We start from the raw sequence: 8,955 nt of genomic DNA on the forward strand, positions 1-8,955 counted from the left end.
AACATATTACTCCTTCAGCAGTATTTCTTAATCATAATAAAAAAAATCTATATACTCATATGGTAGTATCTTTAAATATCTGTAACTATCTGGCTTAAGAAATAACAGTTCTCACTTCTGTATAAGCCCTGACATTCACATTTGCAATAGCAAATTAAACAGGACAGGAATACAGGATTCAGCTCTGGCATACACTTCTCTAACTACTAAAATCTTTGTGCAATGTTTGGTGGCACTTTTTCTTAAGGTCAACTTACATTGTCACAAAATAAAATTACAGCTCTTTTAACAGCAATTCCATTTGAATACAGTCATTATATTCTGAGAGGTAAGGAATTATAACTTTGCAGGAAAAAGTATTTCTATGTTGCCAAAGCTAGAGAATGAGCCCTGATCCAATTGAGTTATTAAGATAGATGTAGTCATAGGTTGAAAAAGCATAGCATTGCCATAAAAATGACAACGAATTTTAGTGCCTGGTGCTTAGAATAGTCTCAATATACTTCAAGAAAGCTGCTTCATAAGAGACTGTCATAGCTGGAGGAGTGGCAATTCATCCTATAATAGTCTGTCCACTTGGTTTTGTGGTAATGATTATCCCTACAAGATCTTTTCTTATTTTAAAGAAACTTCAACAGAAGGAAAGGACATAAGTCATTTCCCAGAATAATCAATAAGCTCAGAGTCTCTGTTCACAGACCACTTGTAATGTACATGAGCTTCAAACAAATCCAGGTTTACAATTCCCAGATCTGTCATGAGTGTTCAGCCTTAAAAATATTCTTTTTTTTCTTGGAATAATTTTGGCAATAACAAGTCTTGAACATGTCTTGCAGAGTAAATTTGTTGAATTTTGTTTTGCAAGAGTTGGTTTTCAAAAGTGAATTTGAGGAAGGAAAAAAAAAAGAAACTTTCCTTGAAGTTCCATTTTTTTGGGTGTTTGTAGCTCCCAGAGAATGGCAGGAACTTGGACTTCCCTCTGTGCTCAGTATTTCCTGTTAGTTTTCTCTAAAAGTCTCTCATAAAGTTAGCTCAGCCCTCTGAAATTCCTAGCTCTTCTCTTGGTTATTGAGCTAGGTGCTAAAGGACAAGATATAAAATGTAAAATTGTGTAGCCTGATGGCTATTGCTTGGTCCTCACACACCTCCTGTGTGTGCAGCTGGACTAATGACAATGCTCATTGTGCTTCAGTTTGTTCAAGAGACTGGAAACTGCTAAGCAGGGTGCTCTCAGACTGCCATGGCTGTGAACATAAGCTGGAGGAATACAAATTCAGAATGTATTATATTCTACTATGGGATTTTATGTTTATAGATGTACTTTTCTCACATTATTTTCTCTTTTCTTTCTCTCAAGGTATTGTGTTTATTTATTGGGTATAAAATACTATTCAAAATGGTTTTACATTAACATCATTACCTTAATTCCTAACAAAAAGCATTCATACCATCTTATCACACCACATCATAATTTTTTTTATGGTGATAGTGGTCAGACACTGGAACAATTTGTCTGGAGAGGTTGTAGAATTTCCATCATTAGGGATATCCAAAACCCAACTGAACAACATTCTGTGCAACCTGCTCCACCTGACCTACTTTTGGTAAGACTACAATATTTCCAGAGAAGCTTTTCAACCTCAGCTGTTCTGTGATTCTATTCACAATTTAGAATTCAAACTGGACACTTTCTGAAGAAAAGGAGGGCAAAGGTGTGTAGCATATTCTGTTAAAAATCTTGGTTCTAAAGTTTGGGGCTGTTTTTTTTAACATACTTGGTTTTGGTCAAGCATGTCAGCTTTCAAAAAAGATAAACTCTATTGACTGCAAATTTAGTTCTTCACTGAGTATAATGAAGATTTAGACAAGTAGCACACACCTAGCAATCTAAATTGTTAACAGAAAACCTGGATACTTAATCTGGAACTGAGATTTATATAAAATGTTGAATTAAGCTTCTTTTCTGGTACTACAATAACTACTTCTACTGCATGAGACCATAAACATCAATTTTAGGAACAACAGGTTTTTATTTAAATTATGTTTGTTGTGCATCTAGATTAATGAGGCTGTACTCTCTACCCTACTTTTTCAAGTAAATTTAAGCTATATTTCAAAATTCCATTTCTGAGTTTCCACTGCTAACCTAGTCTACTTTTCAGCAAGACAGGGTGAAAGCATAATAGTTCAACTGATAACCAAAAAATTTTACTGAAGATTTCTCAAATGTAAATAAATAACCAATAATTTTACCCATCTCTATTGTCGACTGCTTGAATTAAGTGGAATTAGAAGAGAAAGCTTTGTCAACTTTGTTTACATTTATAGCCTTATACAAGTACAGTGTTGCAATAAGATTACTAGATTATATAATATTCCTAATTAAGCATAATGTTTCTGTGTTTTCTAATAAGGCTCTTTCACTTTTTTTTATTCTCCTCATTCTTCTCCCAGGAAGGAAAGCTAGTGAAATATGTTGAGTCAGTTGTTTGTTTTTAAAAAGGTATTATGTTATTGATTACAAAGAAATTAATTTTCCATTTCAAATTGAGATAATATTTTAGGGTTTATTTATTTTCAAATGGAACAGTTATCCAGCTCAATCTCCAAAATTATTATACCAAAACTGAACAAAAGCCAGGACTACAAGTAAAACTAAACTGTCGTGCAAACTTTAGCTGTAGCACTTTGTCTTTTGTTAAAAATAGATTTAGAGTAACATAAAATTTGAAAGAAGTTCATATGTACCTCTGAAATCCTTTTTTAAATTTCTTTTTTATCAGCTGGTGTTTTAAAACACTCCAGTTTGAACATAAATTTAATAGGTAGTTGTCTATCATTTCAAACACTGAGTTAAAATCCAAGATACTCAGCTGCTGCATAATAAGAATTATGGAAGTATAAGAGCTTCTAGATAAGTCTGAAAATTCCCTTCATCCTCTAGATATAAATCTAATGGATTTGGTTCTGACACAAAGGATGATATTTGTAATCTTTACAGCAAAATAATTCACTAGGGGAAGGTGGGTGAAAGTAAACTGCCAATGGTCATGACTTCCTACTTGGGCCTGCCATTTAACATCTTGTTTTATTTCTTAATAAAAACAAAAGATTTCTCAGTTTGCAATTATTTTCTCTCCAGGGAAACATATTTAGCTTTTCCATCTGTTGAATAAAGAAAACATCAAAATGAGCATTAACTATGCTCAGTTCTCTCCTTCTGACTAAATAAAAATAATTTCTAGGTTGTCATTTATTCCTACCATGCTTTTTTCTTTTTTTGACCATAGTACTCTATTATTCTCATGCTCATTCTGTGCACCTGTTGGCACATACACATGGGTGTTTAAAAAACATCTATATATCTGGGCATATCAAAATTGATTGGGAAGCAGAAGGATAACCAAGAGCAATAAAGAATAATTGGGAAATCTTATTTTATTCCCATCCATGAAATCAGACATGAAATATTTGATGATGCTGAAAGAACTCATAGTTTGTGAAATATTCCACTGACTTGAAATCTGAAAAAAAAAAAAAAAAAAAAAAAAGACATCTGCAAAAGGTTATGAGATATGGTTCTCTGCAGAAAGAGAGAGAAACCAGTAAACTCTAGATCAGTCAGCCATGGGTCAGAGTCTGAAAAGATAAAGAGCATTTTTTTAGAACCTTTTTGCAGACACCTGAAGGAAATTTGCATGCAAAAATCAATCCAGTCTTAAGGTAGACCTGGTTCAGTCAGGAGGTGAAACTGGATGACATCCTCCAGATAAAATTTCTGTGATTCCATGACTTCAGGTTTACTTCTCTGCCACTCATAAATAAGTTTATTAACTAAAACAGGCTAAGACAACTCAAGCTAAAATACAGAACATGAGGTGATCATGGTATTGGGTTAGAAGCCATGATTTCAACATAAATTTCTATAGCATTTATGAAAACATAAAATAAATGTATTGATAAATGCATCCACAGATATTCTACCAAAATAAATCCTGGCTTGCAAAAATTACAAATCTAGATCTGTCAGGACCCAGGACATCCTGCTGGCTGTCCTGAGCAGCCAAGACCCCTGCCAGGGGTCTCAGAGACCCTGGCACAGAGCCCAAAATGCCTGTGGTTTTGATTACAACCCATGGAGCGAGTTACCAAGCTTAGATGAAGATCTGCAAGCCATGAAAAATTAAGTAGAATGATAGTGAATTTATCATGGGGTGAAAAAGTAGATTTTGGGGTTTTCTAGAATGGAGGTTCAGGGGGCAAGATGGAGGGATCTGGACATGTCCTGCCTTTCTTCTTCTTGGCCTCCATCTTCTGCTGTGATGTTGGCACTTACAGATTGATTTAGAGTAGAAGCTCACAGTCTAACATAGGTGATAGCTATTGGAAAGTAATAGTAAACATTATATACGTAGTTTTTAGTGTAAAGACATAACACTGCCCTGGGAGCAAGCAGGGTGCCTGGACTGTCTTGCTGAGCAGAACTCAGCAGGACAGGAGAAAGAATTTTATAGATAAGATACAATAAACAACTTTGAGACTGAGAAATGAAGAGCCCTGACTCCTTCTTCAGGCACCAGGCTGGGAAAAGAGACTTTCTAACTTCTCTCGAGGTCACTCTGACCAGCTAGAGACCACAACATAGATCTGCCTTTATATATATACCTTTAGATCTAGATCTAGTCAGAGATAGAGACATATCTTTTCCAGGTGAATGTATTGAAAAAAAAAACCATTTACTCCATTGCTTCCTCTAATAAGTTTTATTCCTTTTTTCTTTGTATTTGAAAACTCCGTTATGCCAGATAACTCAGTGTCTTATGGCTCTTGTCACAGGGCTTGCAAGGGTTGCCGGATGAAGAGAGAGATGAGAATGTTGACCTCATGTTCAGAAGGCTTGATTTATTATTTTATGATATATATATTACATTATGACTATACTAAAGAGAATAGAGAGAAAAGTTCTCAGAAGGCTAGCTAAGCTAAGAATAGAAAAGGAATGAATAACAAAGGGCTGTGTCTCAGCACAGAGTGAGACCCAGCTCTGCTGTGAGTGGTCAGTAAATCCAAACATCCACACGAGACCAATCATGGACGCACCTGTTACATTCCACAGCAGCAGACAACCACTGTTTACATTTTGTTGCTGAGGCCACAGCTTCTCAGAAGGGGGAAAAATCCTAAAGAAAGGATTTTTATGAAAAGATGTTGGTGTCAGGTTCTTATTTGTTTGGGCCTTTGTTGGGAATACAGCACAGAGATTGCATTCAAATTGCTAGAATAGCAGAGTCTGAGCTGTGTCTTTGGAAGGACAAGAACAGCAACACAGCTATTAGGTATGCATAAGATTATGATATTTTAGATAGAATGCTTAACTGGTAGCCTTTCAAGCATTGTGGGCCTAGTGTTCCTCAGCTAATATCTTTGGCAGGACATAATGTCTTTTGTTGTTTAGAAGAAATACACATTTTAGGTGCATTTTCTTTTACTTCACTGTAATAACAGAAACAATGAGAAAAATCTTTTGACATTTTAAAGACCACTGTTTCAGGATCATCCTGGGACTTGAGGATGATCTCAAATCAGATGTCTGGGGCTGTGAATGCTAATCCCTTATTCTTATCCAGGCAGTCTGTAGAATTGTTGAACCCAATTGTTCACAAGTGTCATTGGTATAGATATCTCTTATGGACTGTGCTAGCTTCTGCTAAATCTGTGAAAAAGATCAAAAATTATATTTCCTCCTCTTTTCAAGTACTTCAAATATGTAATACTGAATAATTAGATTTTTTTTAAATTTAAGAGAAATTTAGTTACCACACTTTACATAGAAATCTGAGAAATGGTCAGAAAAATGAATTTATGATGAATTTAAATCTAGTACATGATTTTATGTATTTTTAAAATGAATGTTTAAAAATCTAAAATTGATTCACCTTTGAAATTTTCTAAACCCCATGAAAGCATCATGTGGGATTTGCACTCAGCCCGTATAAACTAGTCATCTGCAGTAGTCATTATGAATTACACGAGCTAAGAATTTTTCTCTGTATTTTCAATTTGGTGTACAAACCAGGTAAACACACATGCGCTGGAAAAGTAAGGTGTAATATCCCTGTACTCAAACACAATGAGCAGGCCTTGCCAAGTGAAGTGCAAGACTCATGCTGCTAATGAATGCCTTTCACTTCAGTATGTACCCAGCTCATGCAGACCAGCTGAGCCATTTTTTTCTGCTTTCTGAATTTTTGCACCAGACAGCCTGTCAGGAATTTTGTATCTGAAATAGAACAAAACTCAGGAAATACAGAAATAAAGGAGTTTAATCTGTCTACTTTGGCAAGGGTGTCCTGATCAGACAGAACAATCCCTCCTCTTCCCATCCCGTTATTTTGTTCTATGCATCTCCTACCATTCAATCCCATTCTCTCAGGACTGATATCATCAGATGTGCTTGCCATGACTGTGTCAGTATGTCACTCAGGAAGCAGTCACCTGAAAAACTTCATTAAAACATTAAAATAATATAGCAACTAGATTTTCAAAAATCTTACATTTTTACCTCACTTTTAAATGCTTACCTCTGAAGATCAAAATGTGAATCCCAGCTCTGCCTTCAATCCCTTTCCACACATAATGTTGAGGGTTTCCTGTCCTGAACATTTTCAAATTCCAAGTATAGTTAAAGAAAAATCTGTTCAAATGTAAGACTGAGGGTCCTGCCCAAGGATATGCAATAACTAGTACTCTGGAGATTATCAATTCACATAAGAGGCACTTGGACAACTCTCACCAACTAGCTATAATGATAATTTTTAAAGTTAAACCACTGTGACAATCAGAATATTCCACAAACCTGTGAACCTAGCTCTGTCAGTTTGGCAGCAGAGAAGACATCTACGAGAGGCAATCCTAACAAAGATATCCACTTGCTAACTGCTTTGTTGTTGCAGGCTGGACCTTTCCTTTGCTGTTTTACCTCTAAAATAGAAAGATCTATTGCAAAATTATAAGATCATAAGCTGATCTTAGTGGAAGAAAAGCCACTGAGATAATGGTACTTATTACAGCTCTGGCTTAGGGATCTGTACCTCAAACTCTCTACTAAAAATTTCCTGTTGTCATCTTATTGCAGGGGCTCCATACTGTTATCTCCTATCACAAAAGTTTCAAAGCTGCTCCTCTAGGCACTGACTCTTTCTTCTTCACAAAGCAGCCATCTGACTCCAGGACCCTTCTCACCCAGCCACCCCACTCTTTTATAGCACTCTTCTTCTCACTGTTTACAGCAGTGGCCTGTTAAAGTCAGGCCTGTTCCTCATCTTTGATAATTGGCCCAGCTGCAGCTCCTTAGGGGTAAGATTACTTTCTACACTACCTTTATTTTCTTATATTCTATCCCCCTACAATTTCCAGTTTGGGAGTTTTTTTGTTTGGTTTGGTTTGGTATTTTGGGTTGTTGTTTGGGTTTCTTTTGGCTGGTTGGTTGGTTTTTGTTTTTACTTTGGTTGTTGTTTGGTATAGTTAATTTGGCTTTGTTTGGTTTTGTAATGTAACTTGATAGTGGAAATTTTACACTCTGTCCATATTTATTTTCACATAGAAGTTCAGACAAAAGTTCTAAATAAAATTCAAAGCCGTTTTGAGTACAGGGAAACGCTTAAGCAAACAGCGCAAACATTTTATTCCTTTGCTTTCCGCTAGTCACATCTTCCTTAGAAAGCATAGAATTTTAAATTAATTATCAAGTCATGTAAAAATAATTTCTGATGACCTATTCAAAACTTGAAACAATCAAAGTCTTCCTTCAGGGGAGACCTGACTGTTTTGTATGTTTCCTGGACAAGGAATAAGATAACATATAGCCTATTTCTACAACCCCTACCTGAACATGACTTAGACCAGGTTAATGCCAAATCCCATGCAACTATATAGGAACTTCTTTGGAAGTTCAAAGGAACAGGAACAGCAATCCTTAAGATGTAGTTTATTAAGCCAGATAGATCATCTGAAATCTCAGTGTATTATTAAAACTTTGACTGTATTACTCAGCTATGTAAATTTTTGCTTCAAGTAATCCTTATTTCCTTTATTAAAGTTTTCTAAATTTGCAAAGCAGCAATACTACATCTGCTCTTACAATGTATTTGTTATCCATGTACATCACTTTAATAAGCTAATTTTCATTTTCTTAGTTTTTAAATTTAAGAATTTGTTGTTACTATTTTTTAATTCACTATACTATCTAGCTTGAACTCCGAGTAGCTATCAGTGTAATTGAAGTCAATGAAAATGTCAAAAAAAATTATCTTACCAATACCAAATGAAATATATATCATGCTTTTAATGACCATATATTTAAATTGTCTCTGTAGCTCAAAGGTAATATACTGTGTTTGATTCTGAAGATTTTTAAATACCTTTTTTTCGGTGTATTATTATGTTTAGTCAAGATTTTTAGAGGAAAAGAAGATAACATTTAAGAAGGCGCACAGTGGAATACATCCCAGTTTGAATGAAAAGCTTTGCAAAAATTATTAAGAAATTAACATTTTTAGCATTATTCTATCAGACTCTCCCTTTTGCTTAATAAATCATTTCACAATTAAAATAATTTTAACAATGAATTATATCTTTAAAAATACAAAAAGAGATTTCTTGTGACTAAGGTTAGCACATTGAAAGAATAAAGCACTAATATCCTAATAAAACCCAAAGACATTTATTTGTGTGTTATCATCTGCTTTGTAGACAGACTTTCCAAGAGGTATTTCACTGTGGCAGAAACGTTACTATTTATTAATGAATAGAAACTTGAAATTATAATTTTCCAGATCCGCAGAATTGTAAAATCAATCAATAAATTAACATATAAAGAAATTTTTAGGGTCATTAATTTTTCATATTTGGTACTAGTCACCTAGGGTCAAAAGACACTGAAAAGAGTTACAGAAC

At 34.7% G+C, this 8,955-nt stretch overlaps 1 long non-coding RNA gene across 1 annotated transcript; it reads right to left on the reverse strand.

The window, feature by feature from the left end:
- Window positions 1-6,110: 6,110 nt before the first annotated feature.
- Window positions 6,111-7,226, reverse strand: LOC132070354 (uncharacterized). Its single transcript, XR_009417957.1, has 4 exons — window positions 7,092-7,226; window positions 6,857-6,996; window positions 6,582-6,655; window positions 6,111-6,503 (listed from the first exon to the last, which is right to left on the reverse strand). It is a non-coding gene; the product is annotated as an uncharacterized LOC132070354 (long non-coding RNA).
- Window positions 7,227-8,955: the final 1,729 nt, after the last annotated feature.

Source organism: Ammospiza nelsoni, chromosome 2 (assembly GCF_027579445.1).
Source record: "Ammospiza nelsoni isolate bAmmNel1 chromosome 2, bAmmNel1.pri, whole genome shotgun sequence".
Taxonomy (NCBI): Eukaryota; Metazoa; Chordata; class Aves; order Passeriformes; family Passerellidae; genus Ammospiza; species Ammospiza nelsoni.